Here is a 25,186-nt window from a genome sequence, read left to right on the forward strand (position 1 = left end):
AATTGCTACAGAAATTGTTTTACAAATATAACAGCATTAAACCTGTACAGCCTTCGGGGAACATCAACCCCCCAAAACTGGGTTGAAAAACCGAGCTCAATTATATGAGATCGAAACACAAAAAAAAAAAAAAAACGTTTTTTTTTTTTTTGCTGTGTTAGTCGGCTTATATTTCCGGATTTTTGACCGACTTGGCATCTTCAACGAATTTGGCTACCTTCAATCATCCGGCTAACCGAAAAGAAATAACAAGTAACGCTTCTCGACTGCTTGCTTCAATAATAACTGTGTCAGTTATAAGCGTCCCCCGCTACGACACCACCGGAAGGGAAACAGTTCTAGCGGGGTAGAGTATACGTCTGCCAACGTACTTGGCGTGTTGATCCGACACCACCTAGAATAATCGAGTCCTGCGAACATTCTCCTCTTTCTCCACGGAGCGTCATCACAGTCGGATGGGCGATAACTCAGCGATTGGACCCGCGCCCAATGCCGGGCCGTTCGACGCGGTGATTGGGCACGAGGCCTAGCCGACCGATGACGCAACACTCGTGACCAATCTATGTTATCGCCCAATCTCACTCTGATGACGAGAAAAAAAACAAAAAACAACTCTGGTGCACAGGCTTTGATTATTTCTAGGCGGTGTTGGCTGGTCTCTCTCAAACTTAACAATAGTACGCCCTTTAACACCTGGAACGTTTGTTAAATGAAGAACTTCATTTAACAAATTTTGGATTTTCTAACAAAAAAAGAAAAAACAAATTGGACATAGACTTGTTTTTTTTTCTCGTTTTTTGTGTTAGGGGCAACAAGAATGATGGGAACCGTGCTGAATGTTATTACGACGGGGTATTTGTTATTTTCCGCTTGCCTTCCACTAAAGAGACTGGGCGTGCTTGTGAGCTTTGTCGGTTAAATGTTTGGAAGCCCGAGAGTTTGGTATGTGCGTATGTGTGCGCATGTGTCTGTACGTGAATGTTCTTTGTTTGCGTTTGAATGTACGTCAGTGGGACCTGGCAGCTGAAAGTGAGTACGTTCAGATATATATTTATATCTTCTGATCGTAATGGCGAATACGACATTACGATCTGCCATCGGCTGACTCTCCTTGCTTCCATCTTGACATAACAGGATGAGAAACGGCTAATCGTAATAGGGTAAGATATTGCCACATTTTTATATAAAATTCGTGACACTACGGGGTTTTGTGTTGTCCTCGGGTGATTTGAGGTAGCACAAAACCGTGACGCCTGAGTCGTTATTCGCGTACGGTATGCATCAAGGCCTCGTTGCATACCTTCCGATCTTAATTCCCCAGGCCGCTGAAGGAACGGCGGTGAAACAATACCATAACGAGGGTCAGGAGGTTTGGTCTCATCTGTTTAATGTCGTTACTTCTTACATTATCATGAAAAAAAAAAGTATAAAGGGGTTTCAACCGCTGAAAATGTCGGCATCGTCTTAAAGAGCTGCCTCAAACTTATCACTCAGCGGTTACTGAGAAAGCTGTAACATAGCTGAACCTCAAGGTCAAGGTTTTTGTTTGTCGAGCTTCTCGGAGAAGACAGGCTAACGCATTTTGGTTATCGACCAACTTTTGAAGTCTTTTCGGCTCTTTCACCGGGTCAACGGATCTGTCGTCTTCTAGGTGAAAGTTCTAACGAGCTCAAAGACATCTCATTAAGCGGAACTTTGACCTTTCTTACGGTAAGCAGGTGGGAACGGCGGCGGCTGACATGTGTCCGAGTTCCTCGGGATACTAAAATCTTACCGGCACTTACAGGAGGTAAACCCTCCACTGCGTGCCGTGGGCTTTCGGGGTTCGTGAAGGACTGTTTCAGGGCTCCTTTTTCTCGCTCGGTAAGACGTTCGTGGTGTTCGGAGCGTTCGATTCTACAAAACAAGATGAAAAGAAAAACAGTGAGAGATCTTTAACTATGGTTTGTCTGGGCTGCGTAATTGCCATGCAATGCGAGCTTACAAAAAAATAGAAAACCCGTTCATTGTTCATGGAGAAGCACGGTAAAATAAAATTGACATGCGAAATAAAAATCAATGCCTACTATACACAATAATGTCACGAAAAACTCATTAGTAATTAAAGGCGTATTTCTCATGATGCGAAGCTGTATATGTCGTAAAACTTATAAAGAACGCGCTACGGTATGGCGCAGAGATAAAGGCTCGATACGCGAAGCAACGAGCATGGCCCGTATCAAGTGCCAGCGTCGGGGCGACCAACTTGAAGGCACCTAATAATCATCAGCTACTACTCGCTAACTTAACGTCACTTCTGCGAAAACGAAACTACGCGTGTCGTCGGCTCATGCTAATTTATATTTCGAGAGACCGTTCCGCAAACACACACACACACACACACACACACACGAACGTTGCTCAGTTTCAAGTAACAAAATAAATACAACAATAACTAATTTTTGTATGCCCAAAATGTCTGTTTTGTTTTTCATTCCGTATCGGGCTATTCGGTTTCTCTAGAATTTCACAAGGAGGAAAACCATGAAATTCCCCACAAGTGAAGAATATATATATATATTACATAAATGTGCCTGATAATTATATGAAGACATATAAGATCCTATAAGAACTTATATAGACCTGACAAGTGCCTTGTATAATTTATATAGTTTCGGATGTGTTTATTTGGGAAACCATATATAAATGTTTTCTTTCCTTTCCTTATAGGGCTGGATCACCCCCTTCGTACTCGTCTATATAGAATATGATTTTGTGTAGGTCAGGATAAACCTAGACAAAAGATTTAAAAAAAAAATTAAAGCAGATGTTGATTTGTTAAGGGTAGATAAAAAAACGCAACGTACCCCAATTTTGTTTACCCTACTACAAAAAAAAACACAAAAAAAAAACTGCGAATATAGGTCCCGCGCGTGCGAGCGCGCGCGTGTGTCTGTATGCGTATGAATATTCTCTACGTCAAAACGCCGGTGATTTTTCACCTTTCTCGCAAACAGCGTCGCAAGGAAGGCATAAAGCTTTCCTGCATAAGCAGAGCCCAACCCACGCGAAGATTTGTACTCGCGGAGGCTGTCCTAAAAAACAACGGAAAAGCGCGTTTGCGCCGTCTACGAAGCGTGAGCGCAGATCGCGGTTACAAAAAATAAAAACCAGGACGCAGTCTTTCGCATTTTTCTTGGGAACAACATCTAAACAGCACGGAGGAAAGTGAATGGTCGTAGTAATTGCCACAGCTAAATCTTTGAAACAAACATAATTTCAACAAAGAAAGAAAGAAAGAAAGTAAATAAATAGCGAGAGAACTTTTTGTTGCGGTGACTTGCTGGCTCTTTGGTTCACTTAGCCACCTGGGCGAGGAACCACTACACGCGGGGTCTTGATGGGAACTCATGCACGTTCCCTAAAGCTGGTTGGCGGGTGAGTGATTGTTTCTCAGCAAAAGCGGCGCGGAGATCTCTGAGGCAACGGAGCTTATTTACGGAGACAGGGCGGAGTCTATTGCGTTACACAGCTCGATTACACCTCCCGTCGACACCAACAAGCCTTATAACGAAGGGCGGAAAGTTGATATCGAGTTGTGTATAAAGTAGTTAAACATGTTTAGTTTCTCAGGTTAAAGTGGTAGACCTACTTGAGAAGTGCCATAAATGAGAATTCCAATTTCCTGCCAATCCGCCTTTGAACTCGGTAAACGGGTAAACCGTTTCTTTAAGCAGTTATTTATATGTCTATGCCTAACAGTCCGTGACTTCAAGTTTTAAATTTACAGTACTATTTTAGCAGGTATGTTGGACATCAGTTAGCCTTAAATACCGAATATGTCAACGTCATCGGCATGTGTAAGAGTGTCTGATCAGTAGGCGAGCATTTGGGGCGCTTACAACGGAAACGTAAGACCAACTACTGTAAGGAAATCTCACTATTAGGCGATTTTAGTGACGGGACATCCACCTCTCATGCATACTGGGGCGGGCGCATCATGTTATACATTTAAGATATTTAAACAAGACGAGTACAATAAATTTCTAGGAATGAATGCGTCGTGTAATCACTTGTTTTTGTTACTCCATTCATCGGCTGCATATTGGAAGGAACTTGGTGGACCTAGTGGTAGTTAACTTAAAACATGGCACTAAATTCCCGGTTCAAGCCAGTCTGCAATATTCAAAATTAAACCGATCTTTCCACATGTCGTCAAGGCGACACTTATGACACGACGTTCCCATGACAATATTCTACTCACCGACATCCGACGTCACAATTTATGCTGTCTAAGGAAGCATCGATCGCTTATCGTAATAATTTTGCGACCTCATACAAGGACCACTTCGTCATTCAACACAACGCCATAACATCGAAAAGGGCATGCTCCCCGATAATTAGGGTAATACTACACTTTACCCTTTCCTTGTAGGAGTTGACACTATCGTAATTTTTGCTTGTAACTTTATCACGGTGATGAAATATAAGACCATGCTTGAGCGGGCGTTGTCTACCAGCTAAATGCCGCAGCCAGCATGAGAAAGTCTTCTCTCTGATACCCGCTCACCCGTCACCGATGCTTCGGTGCCTCGAAGAGTGGTCGCGAAACTAGTAGAAACATGCTCCTATTACGTAGAGAAAGATAGAGAGATAGAGATGGAAAGAAAGCGGGGTCAAGCTAGGCGCGGAACACTAAACAAACTCGCTCCGGCTTTCTGGGAGGGTGTATGAAACGCAAAGCTCGAAGCATCAACAACAACAAGAACGGCAACAGCGCTAGAGCGACGGCGACACCGCTAACCACAGGGAGCGGTCTCGAGTTGGGTTCGTTCCGGACGTGCGCACTGGAGCACCACTGGCTGTTCTCCTTCGGGACTTGTCCGGAAGGCGTCGTCACCGGAGAGCGCACGAACCCAGTTGTCTTGTTCCCGACACCATCAAGTATACGTGTCACGGCGTGGTCGCCTCCGGACCACGTCATCACCTCACCTCGACCGCTTCTCAGGGGACGCGGCCTGGCTTGTCTTGGGTAACGGCGACTCCTCCTAGTGAACGAACGACGGCACCACCACGTGAAGAACCACCCGCCTCTAGAGTGTTTTTCGAGTAGCTGAGTCTGTCGGTGCCTGTCTTTTAGGGTTTTTTTTCTTCTTTTTCGGGGCGATGCGAGATAGACGTGTCACTCCGGTGCCTGGGGGAAGCTGTGACTTCGAAGCGGAAAGGCGAACGGTCGGCTCTACAGTGTCCTGCCGTCCACATGGTAGCACTCCGGATCTCACAGTGCGGCCAAGACGGCGGAAGCAGCGAGGGCCAGCGCTGACGAGATCAGTGCCACTGTTGACGTCACAGAGGTGGAGGCTCGTCCGCAAACACGGTAGTCCTCCTGAAACAACAATAAAAAAGGAACTTGTATCCATCATATTGATAAGCCCTCGGGGAGCACAGAATACGTCGTTTAGGCATTATGCGTGCGTTGTGATTTGTTAAGCTTCGGTACGGAACACTTTCGGTAGTTTCGGATGTGTTGCGCGCGCGACAAACTCGCGGACTCCGCAGGTATATCAGAATGGTCAAGACAAGTCCAAACTTATGCCGGTCACGCAACGACGTGAGATCACGTGGAGAGCTACGCTTCGTCATTGGGAAGCCAGCTGCGCTCGCCGACAGTCGTCTGTTGCCGCAGGCTCCCTGGAGTCATACTTGTTGTCCTTTCCCTTGCAAATAGCGAGTGCTTGCAGATCTGGAACGTGGGGCATCCGGTGTCGATAGTATAGCTGCAGAGCATCGGCTCCGAGGGTCACATTGTAACATGATGCAGCAGACGGAGTATCTCTTCCAGAGCTATATATAGGGGCCCTGACCTCATCTCGCTAACAGCACCGCCGCGTGGCCACAGCCGCCGCTGCTACGGCCGCAGTTCTGGCTCTTCTCCCCTACAGCGCTCTAAAGAGCAGCCGAAGTTATTTTGTAGCGTAAGCTACACTGGCCGAGGTTGAGCAGTTTCGCGTGGCTCCCAAAGAGCCGTTCTGCGCATGCGCGAGGAGCAGTGACGTCGCACGGCGCACAGCTGGCGTGCCGGAGCCGCCGCCGCCGCCGCCGCCGCCGCCGCACCGGTCTGTGCATTCCAGAGGAGTGACGTCATAGCCGCGGCAGACGCACTGGCGCCGCCGCGTGCCCAGCTGTGCGCCTCCGTTGCGCAGTAGCCAAGTCTGACGCTGCACCGAAGCCGCTAGATAGCGCCTCTCATTTTGTGCGCATAAGCTCACGCTACGTATATGCTGGCATAGCCGAGTTAGCCACCGTAATTTTTTTTTTTTCATCTCAACATGGCAGTGTTCTTTTTTAATCTCACGTTCCGTTGCTAATCTCGCGATTGAGGGTATAGGAGGTACCAGGTCACAAAACGTCACCTTTGCATGGTCGGCGTAACACTTGTCGGGGCGCCGTCGATACCGAAGTGGATGCTGACAGGGCGCCGGATCATCAACTAGAATGAAAAAAAAAAAAAAAGGAAACCATCATTCGAACCGAAGCTACAGGCCAGCTCCGCCTCGACCGTCTCACCTTCAATTGGTGCTTGTAAAGGTGTCGGTGGTGGGTCGCAGAATACTGGAGCACACGGCATCTTCGATATAACCAGGATCACGTTTGTGTAGCCCACTCGTCCCACGCCGTACTGCCTGCGCACACCGTTTTTGCGAGATCAAAACTGGTTTCAACAAAGAGATATGCGAGGAAGAGCTGCTGCTTTGACTGTGCACGTTCACTCTTAATCTGGAGATATATATATTTTTTTTAAGCAAGCCATATTTTTAGATGTGCACAGAACTCAACAAGCGCATGCTTCCTTATTGAATTCAAAACTTAAAGCTCATTGCAGACAGAAAGAAAAAAAAATTGCTAAGCAAAAATCACTTTTGTAGTCTGAATTGAGCCGAAGTACAGTGTATGAATACCTATCTGAAGAAAAACGCGAGCGTCCTCCTTACCAAGCTAAGTAAATTCTACTTTCACGAGGTATTAAACCGATTCCACAAAATCTTAGCTGAAGAATGGCTAAACTTAAGACTAAACCGATTTGTATTGCCCAACTTCTGAACCCATTGCAATACAAGCGACGCGCAGAGCTACTATATATAGTCAAATACACATTAAGAATGCGCCTGAAACTTCTCCCTCACCCACACTATCATCATCCAGTGTACCTCCGCGACGCTCGAATAGTCCCCTACCGAGGCGCACGTCGCACTCACGTCACGTTACTCATCATGGCTGTTTCTTTTCCCCAGTTTGTCCGTGGAGCAATTCGATACCATGGCTGGTGCGTTATGCTGCTTATTTTTTCCTTATTTTACTTGTATCCGGCTGTAGCTTAACATCTGGGCGCTACACACTCCTTTAAACCACTCGTTGTTTTGGACCACGCTGACTATAGATCCCTTTCGAAAGTCGCGTGCCGATTATTAGAAGGTTGGAACCCCTCCATAATGGCGGAACAACTGCATCGAGGTACGTGCAAGTCATTCCATGAGATAGCGAACGTCGGAGCGCGGCAAACACTCCGAGCCGATGAGCCACTCTGTTTGAGTAAAAAATGCAACGTCACTAAGCTCATCGCCTTTTTCTGTAAGTTTTTTTTCCAGTGTGCCGTGACGTTGAGGTTTTAGTCCGCCATTGTGTAGGGTTTGACAGCTGCCAACAGAGGACAGTATTTCGAAAGGGTCTATAGACCTTTCCAATCTCATCTTTGTGGGCTACAATCTTTGCCATTCTGGGCTATGGAACAAGGAGGGCGGCACGGCAGCAACACATTGAGCACGAGGCCTAAAAACCTCTTCTTCATACCGCAGATTCTGCTGCTACTGCATCTTCCCGCTTATGAAACCGGGACGACGAACCTGCACGTCATCCCCGTTTTCGGGGCTGACAAGAGCATCAACAACTGCGCATGGATGAGACAACGGCACCACGGGACTGTGAGGTCACCATGGGAGGTTATCAAACCACAACACCCCTCAACTTGGCTCTGAGGGCGGCACCGCAGCAAGACATGGAGCACGATGCCTAAAAACCTCTTCTTCATACCGCAGGTTAGTTACGACTCATACACTAAATGCTTTAAACCAAGTTCATACTGTTTAGTTGTGCTGCCGTGCCCCAGCCAATGTGTGAAGTGTTTGAACGAGTGTTGGTTGAAGTTGTGTCTGTTACTCGGCGGCGATACTGAGAGCAATCCTGGTCCTGACGATCTGAAGGAATTGGTACAGAGCGTGTTACATGAACAGGGTAAACTCTTTAAAGAAGTTCTTGAAATAAAAAAAAATAGCATACGTCTACAGGACGAGCGATTTAATGAAATAAACACCAGACTCGATCAGTTAGATGAGGTTGTTAAAACTACCAGGGAAACTGGGGGAAAACTAGCTGTTCTGGAGGGCACAGTGCAAGAACTTCAAAGGGCATTGCACGAGCAAAACAAAAAGCTTGTAGATTGCGAAGACCGATCTCGTCGAAACAACCTCATTGTTTTTGGACTTCCTGAACAACGAGGTGAAACACGGAACGACCTGGAGTAGAAGGTTATTCACGAAACAATTTCCACACAGCTAGGTGTAACCGTGTCATCTGTGGAGCGCATTCACAAGCTCGGTAGATTACAAGAAGAAAAATCAAGGCCCGTTATACTGCGGTTGTTTAATAACAACGAGAAACAGGAAGTTTTAAATAACTGCAAAACGCTAAAAAACACCGGCCTGTCAGTATCCAATGATTATTCCCAGAGCACTCTGTTGAAAAGAAAAAAGCTTTGGTCCTCTGTACAGGGCGATAGACAAGATGACACCAGGGTCAGAATAGTGCATGATAAGTTCTTTGTGAACGGAGAAGTGTACACGTGGGATGATGAAACAGACTCTAGGGTGAGGCTGAATGCTGCGAGAACACCGCCAAATAGCGGGGAATGACGCAATGATGATTGTCAACAAGCCAGAGCCATAACCTAGCTTCGTTTGATTTGTATTAACGCACGAAATGTTATGGATAAAAAAGAGCGTCTCGAACATGTTCTAATGCTCTATGACCCGCATGTCGCGGTGATCAGCGAAACTTGGTATACCTGATTGTGACATCTTCCCTCCCTCCTACAACAGTTTCAGACGGGACCGCGTTTCTAGAGGAGGTGGCGTAGCCATAGTAGTTAAAAAAGCTATCCCATGTGTCATTCTTGAGCAAATAGAAAACCACAAAAGTTTTTGCTGCAAACTAAATTTATGGGGTACTAACGTTGTGATAATTGGTGTCTACAGAGCTCCATCTGCACAAGCTGAATTTCTCTATAAGCTATATGATCACCTTAACCACTTTAGAAACCAGAAGTTAATAATTGCTGGAGATTTTAATCTCCCAGATATCGATTGAACGACTCTAAGTTGTGGTCGGACTAATACGCAAAGTTCAGGAATTCTTCTTGACATGATCCGCGCATATAATCTCACACAAATGGTAAAACACGCCACGAGAGTGACTAACGCGTGCAGTTCCATCTTAGATTTGGTTTTTCATAGCACTTGCTTTGAAACTACAACCATTTCTGTCAATGAGGATTTTTCCAACCACAAGGTTGTCTATTTTTGCTGTACTCTTCATACAGTGTAGTCTGCATCAACCCCTAATATTGTGTACGTTAAAAACTACAACCAAGCCGACGACGTTGCAGTTTTAGACTACCTTGATTCACGTTTCGAAAACTTTTCTGGTGATGATGTGAATATTTTATGAAACAAGTTTAAGGAGCATGTCAACTATTGATAACAAAAATTTATACCCGACAAATGGAAGCGTATTCGGGTTAACAACCCGTAATTAACTCGAGAAATTATTCAGTTAAAGCGTACGATTAAGCGACAAAGGAAAAGGCAAAACCCAGATTCGGGTGTCATCTTACAACTAAGTAACACACTAAAGGAAAAACTGCAAGACTCAAGATCATTCTATTTCACAAATACGCTTCGAAACTTTGTCCGGGAAAACCCACAAAAGTTCTGGCAATATCTGTCTAACGGAAATAAGAAAGTTGAGCGGCTTAGGGAAGGCGACACGATAATTGAAGACGCCGTAGTTATTGCCGACACATTCAATAATTACTTTCAGGGAGTTTTTACGCGGTGTAGTGAAATTTTGTTGTGTTATGCGGATGATGAAAGCGACATGACTTTTGAAATTTCATATCATGGGGTGGTATCTATCCTATTAAACATTGATAAAAAAAGGCGCCGGGGCCCGATAACATACCAAGTGCCTTTCTTAGACGAAATGCTGAATCACTTGCTCACTTCCTAACAGTCATTCTTCAAGTCTCATTTTTAACAAGTTCTCTATCCAATGACTGGCTCAGAGCACACGTTGTACGCGTTCATAAGAAAGGAGATTACATGTCGGTCCCTAACTTCCGTCCGATATCTCTAACCTATCTATCATGGAAGCTTATGAAGCATATAGTGGTAAAATATCTTAAGACATTCATAGAACGAAATAATCTACTTTCTGATCAGCAAGATGGGTTTAGACAGGGGTTTTCTACTGCCACGCAACTGGTAACCACGGTACATGAGTTTGCAACAGTTCTTGATGATGCCGGCCAGGTAGACATCATATTTCTTGATTACTCAAAAGCTTTCGATAAAGTACCCCACGATAAATTACTATTTAAACTACGTCGCCTTGCCATCCATCAAAATATACATAAGTGGATAGCTGCTTATATGCGTAATAGATCCCAATTCGTAGACGTTAACGGAAGTTACTCTCGCATTTTGAAGGTTACATCGGGGGCGCCACAAGGTTCCGTGCTGCGACCATTGTTATTTTTATTATACATTAATGATCTAGTATCCTTCCTGGGCACGGACTGTTCAGTCCGCTTATTCGCCGACGATTGTGCTATTTTTTCCGCTATCACCTCTCCCATAGATCGAGAAGTTCTGAACAATAAACTTAATCGTTTGGTCAGTTGGTGTAAACAATGAAAAATGACAATTAGTTATGACAAAACTGTTCACCTCTGGATGACAAATAAGAAACACCCTTTAAGATTTCAATATACAATCGGAGAAACATCCATCAATGAAGTGTCAGAATACAAATACCTACAGGTGTAACACTAACTAGTAACTTAAAGTAGTCAAGACATATTGATGACATATGATATGTTCAAACGCTCGCCGAAAGCTTGGACTACTAAAAAGAAAACTCTGCGAGGCACCAAATGAACTCAGAAAACTTGCTTATTCGACAATCGTCCGACCCGCTATAGAGTATGCTAGCATAGTATGGGATCCTTATAAAAAGAAAGATATAGGACAACTTGACATGATACAAAACGTAGCACAGAGATTTATCTACCGACGGTTTAATAGATTCGATTCCCCAACACACAAGTTACGTCTGTCCAACCTTCCCACTCTTACTCAACGACGAAAAATAGCTAGGTTAAAATTTCTCTATTCTCTTTATTTTCATAGATTGGGCATTCAGCCACAAAGTTATATTTCACAACTTGACACGCGTTCGACAAGGCATCGTCATTTACTCGCCTTAACACCCATATTTGCAAGAACTAATCTGAACAAGAATTCTTTTTTTCCCAGAACCATTGAAGATTGGAATAAGTTGCCAAACGAAGCCTTCGAAACTGAGATATCTTTTTTTGTCGTATCTTTAATACTAGCACCGTCATCACATTACAACCTATTTTCGTTTGCTGCTGTTGTTGTTTTTTGCTTTTTGAAATTTGTTTTTTTTCTCGAGGGGGCAGTCTGGTCCCAAACTGCAATTTTTTTTTGTTTTTTTCATGCGCACATTTGAAAACCTCTGTTACAAAGTGTGGTTTATGCTGTATGATAAATTGTATAACGCAGCCTTATAGTATATGTACGCGCTTGTGTTCATGTGTTTTGCCGTATGTATTACTATTATATTTATAATATATGCTATCCCTCCTGCTTGGGTCAATGTGGGGCCTGCAGTATATGTAAATAAATAAATAAATAAATAATTAGGTTTTGAGCTTGCGGAGTCGCTCTCTTTAACGGAATATAAGACACAACGCATGGCGTCCGCAGCTTATGCAACATTTTTCGCCTGGGTGACGCACGCTGCAAAGGTCTATATTCACTGACAGCTCAAAGAACGCAGGGCGTGACTTCTCATTGTCACACTTGTTGCCTCGTCCTTCCTTCTTCGGAGTTCTTATCGAAAAAGACCTCGACTTTATTGGCTACAGAGTGAGAATATAGGTTTTTCCATCGCTTATCGCCAAGCCAAAAAATGCCGAGACACTGAGCTGTGAAAACATGCGCAGCGTCTCATCTAACGTACAGCAGAGCAACGGCGCATGCTCAGAAGACGTTCCACTGCCCAGCAGAAAAAGATGGCAGCGCGCAGAAGACGATTTTTGCAGAGGTCTATACATGTATGGGGCTCGCCACACCGCGTTCCTTAAAGGAGCTGCGCAACAATTTCAGTGCTTTGCTTAAATAATTTGAGAGCTGATGTCTCGACCTTTCTGAAGTCAAGAACAAAAAACCGTTTTTGCCTGCATGTCCTAGTTTTTATTTTAAAAATGGACAAAGATTGAGGTTTTCGGCACCTCTCAACTCCTTCACCATCTTCCGAGTCACGTGCGCTGTGACGTCAATGGGGGACGCGCGGGGTTCCGGTGAAGCTGTCTCTCTAGAGCCATCAGTGAGCAGCGAGAGCTCACTCGCTCGCGACCACGTGACCCTGGGCTTACGCAGCGCGATCAACACGGCAAAAGAAGGAAAGTCTCATCCGCGTCTGGCCATCCCCGTCCGGTTTTGCTCCCGTTCCCCTCCGGCTTTTGGCGGCTGTTCGCGGTAGCAGATAGACGGTTTTGTTGACCTCGGATAGATGGCGCCACTAAAACTCCGTATAATAAAAGTTTTGTCGATGATACCAGGTTTTTGACGCATTCATATTTATGTTGGTACGACAAGCTTTATAGAAAAATACCTTTTATCAAGCAGGTATTTGAACAACTTTCTATCTCTCGACAAGTCCCCCATTGACGTCACGCCACGTGTTTCTCATGGCCGCCGTTCGCGGCTGCAGGTCGGGAAATATTATCATTTTTTGCCTCGCGATTACGCAGTGGAGTTGCAACATTTTGAAGGAAGGAGATTTGTTTTGTGTCCTTTGTGACAAGGTAAACAATGTCAAAAGTAGAAGATGCAAGCCCTGTCAACATTAAAATCGTTGCACAGCTCCTTTAAAGGGCCCCTGAAAACAAAATGCAAACAAACAGAAATGTGTTTTTAGACAGTCTGGTTGGGACATGCGTGTCAAAAAATTAATTTTATGCAACAACAATTTTTTAGAGCAATATTGACGGCGCAAGACACGATTTCGTCGGCGGTCACCTCATTTCCACTTGATTTCTCTCTCCGCATTTTATTGAGGTGGAAAGAGCGAATGGTCGTCTCGTTGGGCGAATGACCGTTCCGTGACGTTATGGACTTTGCGCGCAGAATTTCAAATAAATCTCTGGCCGTCAATATTGCTCTAAAACATTTTTTTTCGCTTAAAATTACTTTCTCGACACGCGTGTCCCAAGCAGACTGTAACATCTTTTTTTCTTTTCAGGGTTTTCTTTTTAGGTGCCGCCGGCGACTACAGTCCATTCGGGCCAGGCCTTATGAATAAAACAGCTCTCCTGGAGTACGCACCTGGAGCAGTTCCCGCAGTCCAGGCTGCTCATGAAGTAACTGCTCCGGTTTACGAAGTGGTACAGGGCCTCCCTGGTGGTGCACACGCGGTAGTCGTCCGGCGCGTACGAGCTCTTGGGGGCCACCTTGGCCGACTGAGCACCCAGGGTCGTCAGCGACCACAACCACCTGAGCCCATGTGCCGAAAACAAAAATATGCTGTGCTTTAAGCGGCAAGTGACACGCCTCACGCACATATTTTGATTTTACAGCGCAATTATATTCTTTTAAAAGGCCAAGCATTCCGAAATTACATGGAGCACGCATCGAAGAACTAATAAAGAAAATAATAGAAGGACGCCTAAGCTTCGGCTTTAAGAGTGAAACGCGATAGCGTTATTGGGCCCCGTTCCCATCGCCTTCTTATTCGCTTCTCATGGTCTTCCTGTCGGTCAGCAGAAAGTGCGGCGGACATGGCCTAGGTCAATAAAGGAATAAAAGAAAAAAGACACCCGTCCTAGGTAGTAGCGTGTCTGGCTCGGAACCGAAGGGTCGTGGGTTCGAATCCCTCCTAAAGGTCTTCAAATTTTCCTTCAAGGTAAAGTAGTTACACTATGAAGTGAAATGATTTAAGACATGCGGCGACCTTTAATGCGCACTACGTGTAATGTTGTTTTAACCACTTTCATTCCACGCGTGACGTCACACTTTCCGTGAGAGTTGCCTGTTTGAAATTTCCGGGCCAGGTCATGTGGCTGTAACGTTATGACCCTGTCAACCAATGAAGATTGTCACGCCACCGACACCGGCTTTTTGGCGACACGATGTCCTTAACGCTACTCGTTAAAAAAGACTGTGATAACACCAAAGGCCACAAGATCCTGAAACTTTAAAGCATCCGATTGCGCAACGCCTAGTCAGATGTCGCGCTGCTAAGCCGGAACACGACATCGGCGCTTTCTTATTTTGGATTTGGCCTGGAAAAATCTTGACGAGCATTAAATTTACCGAATTGACTAGTATCCAAATAAGCACTTTCGACTACACTAGATAGTTTTCGTGGTACCCTTTAAGCAATAATAAAAAACATAATAGAAAACAATAATGACCATCGCTTGTTTGTGCTAACTAGGTCGCGCTCTATACATATCCATGTGGCGTTCATGGCCGACCTTTTAAATTATTCCAACAAAAACTGGTAGTACATTTGGAGAGTGTTCACAATGCACGAAAGTAATTTTTGGTTGGTGCTGCAGTTGCTTGGAATTAACGAGGAACGTGTCAAGAATAATAAAAAAAAAATCTGCGGAGAGCAACTGTTAGCTCACCATCGAGTTATTACCACTCTTCCTGACATATATTATATTTTTTATGAGTATATATTCAATTAACTTCTTTAGTTTTCACTTCCCCCACGAAACTCACTACGAGCATTGTGTTCATGCAAAACATTTGTTATAACACGGTGTAATTTTCGTTGTATAGCTTTGGAACAAATAGTGAGCGGTGAGAAACAGGGACGTGCTCAAGAAGCCCTGTTTTTGTCGATATAGGTCGCGTTGATTATATTATGATGAACAAGCTTTTTATGTAAGTCTAATTTGCAATTAAATAAATGATGACTCAAACGAGCTTAGAAGTGAAATTACACATATATTTAAAAAAAAATATGGCTTCTCTGAACTGCATAAAATATTACAATGAGTTGAAACCCGAAGGAAAGCTAGCGAGTTTTTATTTCTAGTCGGGCCTTCAATTTTATACGTAATTTAGGTTATCGGTAGAAGTTAGACGTCACCGGCGATTGTCGAAACTTTCTAAATGAATGCTGATAGGTCCCATTGTCAGGAGGACCGTAGTCAATGGATCTGGTGTGTGGGAACGTGCTCTGGAATGTTCTTAAAGGGATATTCACACGGTGGAGAAATTCCTCCGTTCGCTCCCCGGAATGGACATCACGTGGTAACAACGTTAAGCTTTTGCGCGGAGCCGTGCTGACGTAGACATCCCAGGGGGAGGGGCGAGCTTTGGTTCGGGCTGCACAAGCGCTGTCCGCCTTGGCTTGGGATCTCTTTTGCAATTGGCGGCATTTTATTCGCGTGTCCGGCATTTTTCCAGATTTTGCTCAGCGAGATGCCGGTGGTGGCATGGGCATCATCCAACTTGTTGTGGCTTGCCAATGATATCCTAGAAAGCATTTGAAGGTGTCTTCGGTATTCATCAATGCCATCTTCAAGCCGCTCCTCGTACAACTAGTTTTTGATTCCACGTTCTTTGTGTTGTATCTAGCAACTCAAGAAGCATCCTTCTTTTAGCAGGAAGCAGTTCGCCGTCTTCTGCATCTAACCGCGCTGCTGCCAGAATCGCGTAGTGCCGTTCTATGTATGTTATTCTACTCTCGTCAGCGCGCACTAAGCCCTCTGTTGTCGGGGGTGCGATCGCTACATGAATCTAATAATACTAACATCCCTCATGGCTCCTCGTCGTTTGTGTGAATGCTTAAGTAGGGGAGGGAGTCCCGCTGGTTCCGCCGATCACTGACGTCTCGCACTTCCCTTCCCCGTAAACCACCCTGTGTGGCCCTTAAACACGGTAACAGAATCTTATAAAAAAAACAAAAAAGACAAAACTACGTCGTCTTACGTGTATATCCAGACTTTGAGTAGTTGCCTGAAAGAAAAAAGAAAACAAGTCTTCAACATGACGAAAAGTTTGGTAATATACTACAACAAAGTGCAAAAAAAAGTATGCTCCACAAATCTTACCAAGATGCCGCGTCTAGCACCCAGCTGACGTCGAAGATGTGAAAAATGTTTTTTAGAGGCTGCAAGAAGAAGCAACGATAAAATTTTAATTGGTTATTTACACAGACTCATTGTTCTGCCGGAGTGAATTAAAAAGGTGGGATTAAATTTGCTGTACGTTTGTAGATTTGCACAAAAATAAGTAGAAGCGCGCTGGCTCAGACAACGCGGGTAGAGGAGTGTTTCAGCTATCTTGTGCCAAGGGCTAAAAAAAGTTGGTCGCTATGCGTGTTGAAGAACGCAGTATTGTTCACGGTCCTATTGAGGAAGTAAAAAAAAAATTTCCGGTTTCCAAATTTGTTAATTTACGCAAAATAATGAGCTAACTTTTGAATAGTAATTTATGTGCCAACCTTCTTATATAAAAATTGTCGGACGTTATGAGTTACATCCCATTTTGTCGTTTTCATCAAGTAGCCTCTAAGTGACTAATTTTACTAACCCTTAAAAATATAAAAAAGAACAACAACTACAAGTGAGATAAAAAAAGGTCAGACAACACACATGAGCGATGAAAACGGGCGCCACGCGGCAGTTTCCATAGCAACTTGAGCGGACGGTGTGACGTGAATGCTATACCTTGCCACCACGTTACAGCACCCGCGCAAGTTGCTATAGGAACTGCCTCGCGGCGCCTGTCTTGATCACTCACGTGTCCCCCCTTTAGGGCTTTTAGTCACGTGTGATTTTTTTTTAAATATCTCGGTCGCTTTCTATGAAGCCCGAAGTAATTAGACGCAGGAAGGCTACCTCGATGGATAAGGCACAATTGGATGTTTCCCAACACGCGCTACAATGTTTCATTGGATTTGCGCCCACATTATTGTAAAAAAGTTAGATAATTAATTTATTTGTGTTGATTAGTCGATTCGACACACCGCAAATATTATCTTGACTCGCTCAATAGGACTGTGACCAACACTGCGTTGGTTTGAGACGCGTACCGTGCGCCAGCTTGGCACAAGTTAGCGGAGTCACCAAAGATTTTTTGTATATTTCTCATTTAATCACAAAACGATACATGGTAAAATATGATCAGTATGTCGTGGTTTAAATTGTTCAAAGCGGTAGCTTTATAGGACCATTTAACCCAGGCGCCGCGTATGCACGAAGTCTGTGGGTTGTTCGGCTCGTAACCGCTAAACGATCTTAAAAAAAATCGGCGACCGGTGCCAGGGGTCGAAGCCCGGTCAGCGGCGCGGAAGCCGAAAGCGCTCTGAGCTACGGACGCGGCAGGCAGGAACGGGTGGAGCAGAAGAAAGAGGTGTAAGAAAGCGCGCGGAGTGGAGGGGTGTGGAAAGGGCAGAAAAGAGGAGCAGAACCAGGTGGCGTAGAAAGAGGGCGCAGAACGAGGAGTGAAAGGGGCAGGAAAGTGCACTTCCCCTTCTTGGAGGCTTAAAACCGCCAAGCAATTTTGACAACAAAAAAAAAAAATGAAAGGCAATTGGCGTTAGGGATTTAACCCCGGTCACCGGCGTGGAAGCCGAATGCGCTGCGGATTGAGCTACAGATCCAGCACGCAGAAACGGGAGGAGCAGAAGGATGTGGTATGAGAAAGCGAGCTGCGCGGAAAGGGCTGGAAAGGGCAAGGAAGAAAAGAGCGGAAACAGGTGGTGTAAAAAGAGCGCGCGGGACGAGGAGTAGAAGGGGCTGAAAAACGAATTTCTCATGTTTTGTTGACTCGGAAAATTCAGCGCAAAAGCTTTACATCCGGTTGGTGTGTAAGGAAAGCGCGCGCAGCGTCAGAAAGAGACAAGGGTATGACGTAATCTGTTTTCTTACTGAACTCCGCCCTAGGCCCCACCTGAACTAAGAGCACCACCCACCCCAGGCACCTGAAGACAAATGGACATCCCAGGCACCACCCACCCTATAAAGCTATCATAAACGCGCTTGGTAGAATGATCAAACATGCAGCAAATTTTAGTTAACATAAAGCAATATACAGCTCACAATTCAAGAGTCATTTGGGTTATGCGCTACTGCACATTGTAATATAAAAAAATGTATTGTTTACTTGATAGTATACATCAGCGAATAATTACTGCAATATAATTTAAACTATAAAATAAATATTCTAAATGAAGGAAACAAAAGAAATAGCAGGACATGCACTCATGGCATAAAAAACATTGACTACTTGAAAACGTAACAGCTAGATTTTTTTTTTTTTAAATCTGTAATGAAGAAATATCAACATCAATGACAAGTTATATAGTTCAAGCCGAAGTCTCGAACGGTGATGTAATGAGACGTTAGGTTGAGATGCTTGTTTACCAACATGGACGACCTCGCTCCCGCTGTGTACTTGCGCACTCGTGGGCATCGAGACTCTGTATGCAGTTCCTCAATCCTGCGAAAGTATGTAATTTCACTCTTAGAAAACGTACCCTAACTTACTGTCATCTCAAGAGTTACAAGCACCACTAGAGCGCCAGCTTATACCAGACTACGGATGTCGGCCAGTCCCACCGACTACTGGGGCGACTGATACTGGCTTGTGGCGCAAGTCTGGTAGGCTCGCAATGGCAGACGCAGACGACGGACCGAATCGCGATTTTAATTCCCAGACCGCGATCTTGTCTGCACGTCCTTCAGCTTTTCAACCAGTAAGATTTTTTCTTGCAGCAGCGGCGAACTAAAGAGTTCGCCGCTGCGTGAGGGCATCTCCAGTCCCCCCTTCGCTAGCCCAAGATTCCATCGTTTCTACGTCCAAGCCTCCCCTCGAGCAGGACCAGGCTTGTGTAATTTCTTGGGTTAGTAAAGCTGGTGGTGCACAAGCCTATCACGGTGTTCTGTCTTGCTTGGTATACAACATGGGCACACAAGGATTCTTATTAGTATAATGCAATTAAATGGAAATGTGTGAGCGAGCTGAACAAGAATGACAAAAATAATTTCTGAAGCTGTGTTTGGAGATTTGTGTTTGTCCCTTGTCCCTCTTGTTCCCCTGCTCCAGGAATTTTTTTCTTCAAGAATTCTTTTTCGCGGCATTGCCGTGGCCGTAGCGTCAAACGTCGCTTTCGCTGTTGGACAACGGTGCCAGAGTGCGCTGTGGGCGTTTTGCCGCCCTGTAGATCCACAAACAGGTTTGGTTCGTCCTCGATGTCGTCTGTTCGTCGTCTCCTCCGTGTGGATGCCCTTAGGAGACGGACGGTACGTGGACATGTCGTCACGTGATCAATCCGTCCGCGGATCAGTCTGTCGTGTGAATCGCTCATAAGGGATCGGATGCACTTGAATGCGTTCAAAGAGCAAAGACGTTGCTGGTTCATGATATACATGCTCAGTGTACGGTTTTCACCTATTTCCATCTGCAAAGCAATGTCACTTTGGTTGTATGACCATTTAGACAACTGGGAGTTAATTTCTTCTAAAATGTGGCAGGTTGTGTCATCGCAGTAGAGGTTGATACTTCCCCAGGGGAGTAATACTGATAATCTGAGGTCTTTAACATGCGTCACGCTACGACGGCCGTCTGCACCGAAATCTACAGGAGTGAAATAGTTTGAATTTACAGTGTTTAGACTGTGAGTATTTGCTCCACGTTTAAACGAGCTTCACGCATTCATTCCCTCAAACCGTAGAATGATGTCATTTAGCGGTTGCATGCTCGCTGACGCAATGCTTTGTGCACATAGCGCGGGCTGAGAACGTTTGCGTCAACAGGCTGCCAGCACTCACTCCTTTCGTTTCTGTGAATAGACCAGCTTCCGGGTGATGTTCTTCTGGGATTGTCTGGCGATTGCAGGCAGCTGATAATTGGTAGGGTGAGCGAACGCGTAGGTCCTAATGGCTGAAGGTTTCAATTTCGGAATTTATAATATCTATTGTTTCCTTCGAGCATTAGGCCACCTGATATTGACAGGCGGTCATCGGCCAATTAAAATAAATAAAAAAAAACTTATCCTGGCTTTGGAACTTACTTGAAATATACTGATTTCTTCAGCATGTCGTCCATAAGTTCTGGGTCTACTGCTCCGACGAATTTTCCTACCTACAGAAATACATTGATATAATGATATTAAAAAAAGACAACATAGTGTCTACGTGCCTTGAAAGGTGAATATGGTAGAATAATTTTTGAGCATATTCGTAAAAAAAAAGTGGTTGTACAAAGAAAAGTTATAATAATTTCGAAATATTTACTTTATCACATTAATTAAGTGAGCACATTGGTGAAAGAGAAAACACACTGCTCTATGAGCACATTCAGTTTAGAGAACGTATCACCAATATGAAATGCTGTAAAATACCCAGTATTAGTTGTTGTAAGAAATCGCTAAAATATTTTTACACGACTGTGTAAAAATAATAAAGGTAAACAATTGTATTTCATGTTTCATTGTTTTAACAGAAAGACAGCAAAACTTTTCAGACGAGTTTAATTTTCTTAATCTTGAGCACTTGGTCAATTTCATTTGGTTAAAACTAAGTCTTTATGACCACGTGTATGCAGTCAGTCACCCGCACAGCAATAAATGCGCATTTATTCTCTTACATTTTCAGCATGATCATCACCGCTTGATGTGATAATGAAGCCGCCGTCATCGAGAAGGTAGCAGATTACGAAGTCCTGAGTTGATGAAGCAAATAAAAGTAAAATTATCATTCTTGTTTCCGAAATCTCATGATGCAACCATGCACAAATAAGCAGGACTCGTCCTCACCTCGTCAGCACAACGGAGGTGGCCGCCCGAACTTCCGTTGGCAGACATCGTCATAAGAGACTCGTGAATAATTCTCTCTTCTATCAAAAGGCCTACGACTGAAAAAGACACAAGAACGCACATTCCTCCATAAATGGCACCAAAGGTGCTCTAAATTTTCGCACAGTTCAACAAAACCAACAGGATTGTCGGAAATAAAGCCTCGCCTTGTCTCGAAAATAAGAGCATCTCGTTTTTCTAAGTCACTGGGCGAGTGTTGCATCGACGAATATGCTCGTGTACATTAAATGTCGCGATATTTCTGCCTTAACTCCAAAGGGAAGTGCTAATGATGGTGATAGCCGTCGGGTCCTGACTGATGTTCACACGAAAGCTTAAAACCTCAAAACCGAGTACAATAAGATTAGGTTTGCGTTTTAAACGTAGAGCTACCGCAAAAACTCGGCAAGTAGCTTAGTTTAATCACGTGCCAGAACCGCTGCTCATTATTGCCTCGTTTCAGTAGATTTTGCGTTTCGTTCGCGAGGAGCTCCAAGTAGTCACTTTTCAAAAAGTACGTGCCATCTATAGTAACTCTGCGCAATTCTCCGAGCTCGCCATTGGTTGGGCAGCAACTTCGAGCGTTTGGACACAAGGATTATGTCATCGCTCAGCGTGGACTGAGACCACCTCATATCGAGAACCAGTGCTATAGGTCAACGTTCGGCAAACACTCGCATCCAATCACATGCTTCTTTCCCAAGAAATGGCGGTCTCCAATGTTGCTTAATAGGAATTTTAAAAAATGTATACTATTCAACTCGGCTGTATTTCACCTCAAAGCCCCTATACTACGTTACAGGGGGAGACCATCATTAATGCGTCTCTCTAGGAAGTTATTTATTAGCCTAAGGGCATTGCATGAGACGAGCACCTTGCAGAGCTGCTTTCTCGCGCGTGTTTTTGATGGCTTTGGGCGCAGCTTGTTAGATAGAGCACATATAGACGTGCTTACCTGCCGGCATCAGCTCTGCCTTTTTTATGTAGACGTCGACCGCCTTGGCCGCTATGATGACATGTTCTTGGGTGGAATTCAAACCCCAGCTTCCTGGCGAAAAAAAAAAGAAGAAAAAAGGTGGCTTTGATAACAAAAGAAGAGCCTTCTTTGTCGATCTGCATATACGTGTATCGGGATATACCGGCAGAAGGTGCATGTAGATAGACTAGTAGGAGAAGAAGATAAAGGTTACTCGTTCCACTGCCCGTCATGATGGTCCTGTGTTCTTGTTCATGATGCATGATGTCAGAAGTGGCTTTTCTTTAGCCTGGCCATGGAGGGACTTCGCCCGCTTGATGGTTCGCTTCTCTCCGGAAATGTAGCGGACACCTGGCGCAAGTTTAAGCAGCAGCTCCTGGAGCTCTACCTGGCCAGCACCGACCCGGATAAGGCACGCAGCGACACACAGAAGGCAGAAAGTTTCCTCCACGTCGCGGGTGCGGTGATGCCATGGAAATCTTCAACACCTTTGGACTGACAGACAAAGAAAGAACCAGCTACCGCGTCCTGGTGACAAACTTTGAAGAATATTACACTTTAAGATGCAATGAAACTTACGAATGCTACAAATTCAGGACTCGGACGCAAGCAGAAGGCCAGTCGTCCGAATAATTTTTTCGAGACGTAAAGCTAAAAGCTCGAACATGCAATATTGAGCAGTTGTTCAATTCTATGATTCGCGACCGGATTGTCTATAGCGACACCGACACGCGAGTACGCGAAAAGCTTCCTTGCGAAGATAACATGACCTTGGAAAAGACAATCACACTCTACCAAACGACTGAAGTAGCCAAGGAAAGGCAAAGGACTTGGGACAATACAGAGAAGAGCGTGGCACCTGTAGCCAAGCAGAAGGACAAGCCCGCTGCAAGACCAAGCAACATGGAAGGTGCAGCACGTACTGCAAGCCTCGAAAACGCCCCGCATACGGCAAAGCATGCCATGTATGCCGCAAAAAGAATGACTGCTTGACCTGTTGAAAATTCAAGACCACAGTCAACAAAGTGAGTAACCAAGACGAATTTTTAGTTTTTTTTTTTTGTTTTGGGCATCGGAAATGGTTGTGCTGACTGGATCATACCAGCGATCGTTTCTGACAGAGGAGTTAAACTGAAGGTCGACAATGGTTCCCAATCGCACCAGCTACCGTTATCGACTTTCAAGAAACTAAGGGGAGAACGTGTGCCAAAACCGTCGAGGGCGGAACTTCGCAGCTTCAGCGGAGGTATCATGGGGCACATTGAAATTGCCGAACTGCGGCTCAAAATCAATAGAACAGACGCAAGCCTAGACTTCTTTATCGTTAAGAAAGCTAGCCAGGCACTTCTCAGACTCGGAGCATGTAAGTCATTTGGGTTCATAAACCATGTCCACACCGTGACAGGTGCCAGTGACCATGCAAAGAAGATCGCAGAAACCTTTTTAAGACTATTCGGTGGCCTCGGATGCACCATGAAAGAGTATGAAATGGTTCTAAAAGACGGAGTCAAGCCAGCCATTTAAGCAGCCCGTCGGGTACTACAGCATTTGAAAGCACCTCTCAAACAGGAGCTGTTCAGAATGGAGAAGGCAGGAATAATAGTCAAAATGGAGGAACCGTCAGACTGGGTCAGCCCGCTCGTCGTGGTTTGCAAGAAAGAAAACAAAATACGAGTGTGCATGGGTCCCAGATTTGTTAAAGAAAGCCTGAAACTCGAGCGGTACGAAATGCCTTGAAGAGAGGACATCGAAGTGTAGCTGGCTGGCGCGTGATTTTTCTCCAGGTTAGATGCCAACGCGGGTTTCCACCAGATCCCCCTGGATGAAGAAACGCCACGCATCTGCACCTTCCGCACTCCGTTTGGACGATACCGTTTCAAGCGTCTTCCGTTCGAAATTTCGTCCGCATCGGAGGTTTTTCAGAAGACAATGTCACAGATCTTCGACGGCCTACCCTATTGAAAGATATTTTTTACCGGAATGTCGTTTCCAGTAAAAGTCTATTTTACTGGATTATGGGACTGTTTTCACTTCCAGTAAAGCCGTAGTTTACCCGAATGTTGCCGGGTGATTTACTGGAATGTCACCGGTCGTTGTACAGGAATGTTACCGGATTTTTACCGGTAACATTCCTGTACATGGTAACATTCCTGTACAAGATTATGGGTCTCTTTCCACTTCCAGTAAAGCCAGAATTTACCAGAAGATCACCAGATTGGCCGGAATTCACCGTGTTTTTTCTTTCTTTGTTCGGACGTCGACGGAAGGCACTTAGAAGGGAGCATGTGAACAGTTGTTGGTTATGTTTACCAGATGCTGGACGATTCGGTAAAAATTAAAGTGGCTAGTCCATATAGGCCAGAAGGTTCCATATATTCATTTAACAGGGTCGATACCAGTGAAACAATTTGCACAGCTGTAGAAAAAAGCAATCAGACCAAATAGGAACAACCAAGTTCTTTGCCGCAAAAGACATCTTTCAAGATACTCACAATGCCGCTGGGTAAATTCCTAGACGCACAGTAGTTTAATTAATAAAACCGCGCAGGTGCAGCACACGGACACACACACGTATACTGTCAGCAGCACGCATAGCGAAAACCACGAACGCGCGGAGGGAACATCCGCCGCTGTTGAGAAATCCCGGGCACACTCACGATGTCGTCCCTGATGCCGTCGCCACGGGTGCACCAGGCCTCAGTAGCACGCTTAGCGAAAACCACGACCGCGCGGAGCGAACATCCGCCGCCGTTGAGAAATCCCGGGCACACTCACGATGTCGTCCCCGATGCCGTCGCCACGGGTGCACCAGGCCTCAGTAGCACGCTTAGCGAAAACCAGGACCGCGCGAAAGGAACATCCGCCGCCATTAAGAAATCCCGGGCACACTCACGATGTCGTCCCTGATGCCGTCGCCACGGGTGCACCAGGCCTCAGTAGCACGCTTAGCGAAAACCACGACCGCGCGGAGGGAACATCCGCCGCTGTTGAGAA

At 45.0% G+C, this 25,186-nt stretch overlaps 1 pseudogene; it reads right to left on the minus strand.

The window, feature by feature from the left end:
* Positions 1–5,078: 5,078 nt before the first annotated feature.
* The window catches only part of LOC121047770, an 84,076-nt pseudogene continuing 63,968 nt past the window's right edge, over positions 5,079–25,186 (minus strand).

Source organism: Ixodes scapularis, unplaced genomic scaffold (assembly GCF_016920785.2).
Source record: "Ixodes scapularis isolate PalLabHiFi unplaced genomic scaffold, ASM1692078v2 PGA_scaffold2__306_contigs__length_199485367, whole genome shotgun sequence".
Taxonomy (NCBI): domain Eukaryota; kingdom Metazoa; phylum Arthropoda; class Arachnida; order Ixodida; family Ixodidae; genus Ixodes; species Ixodes scapularis.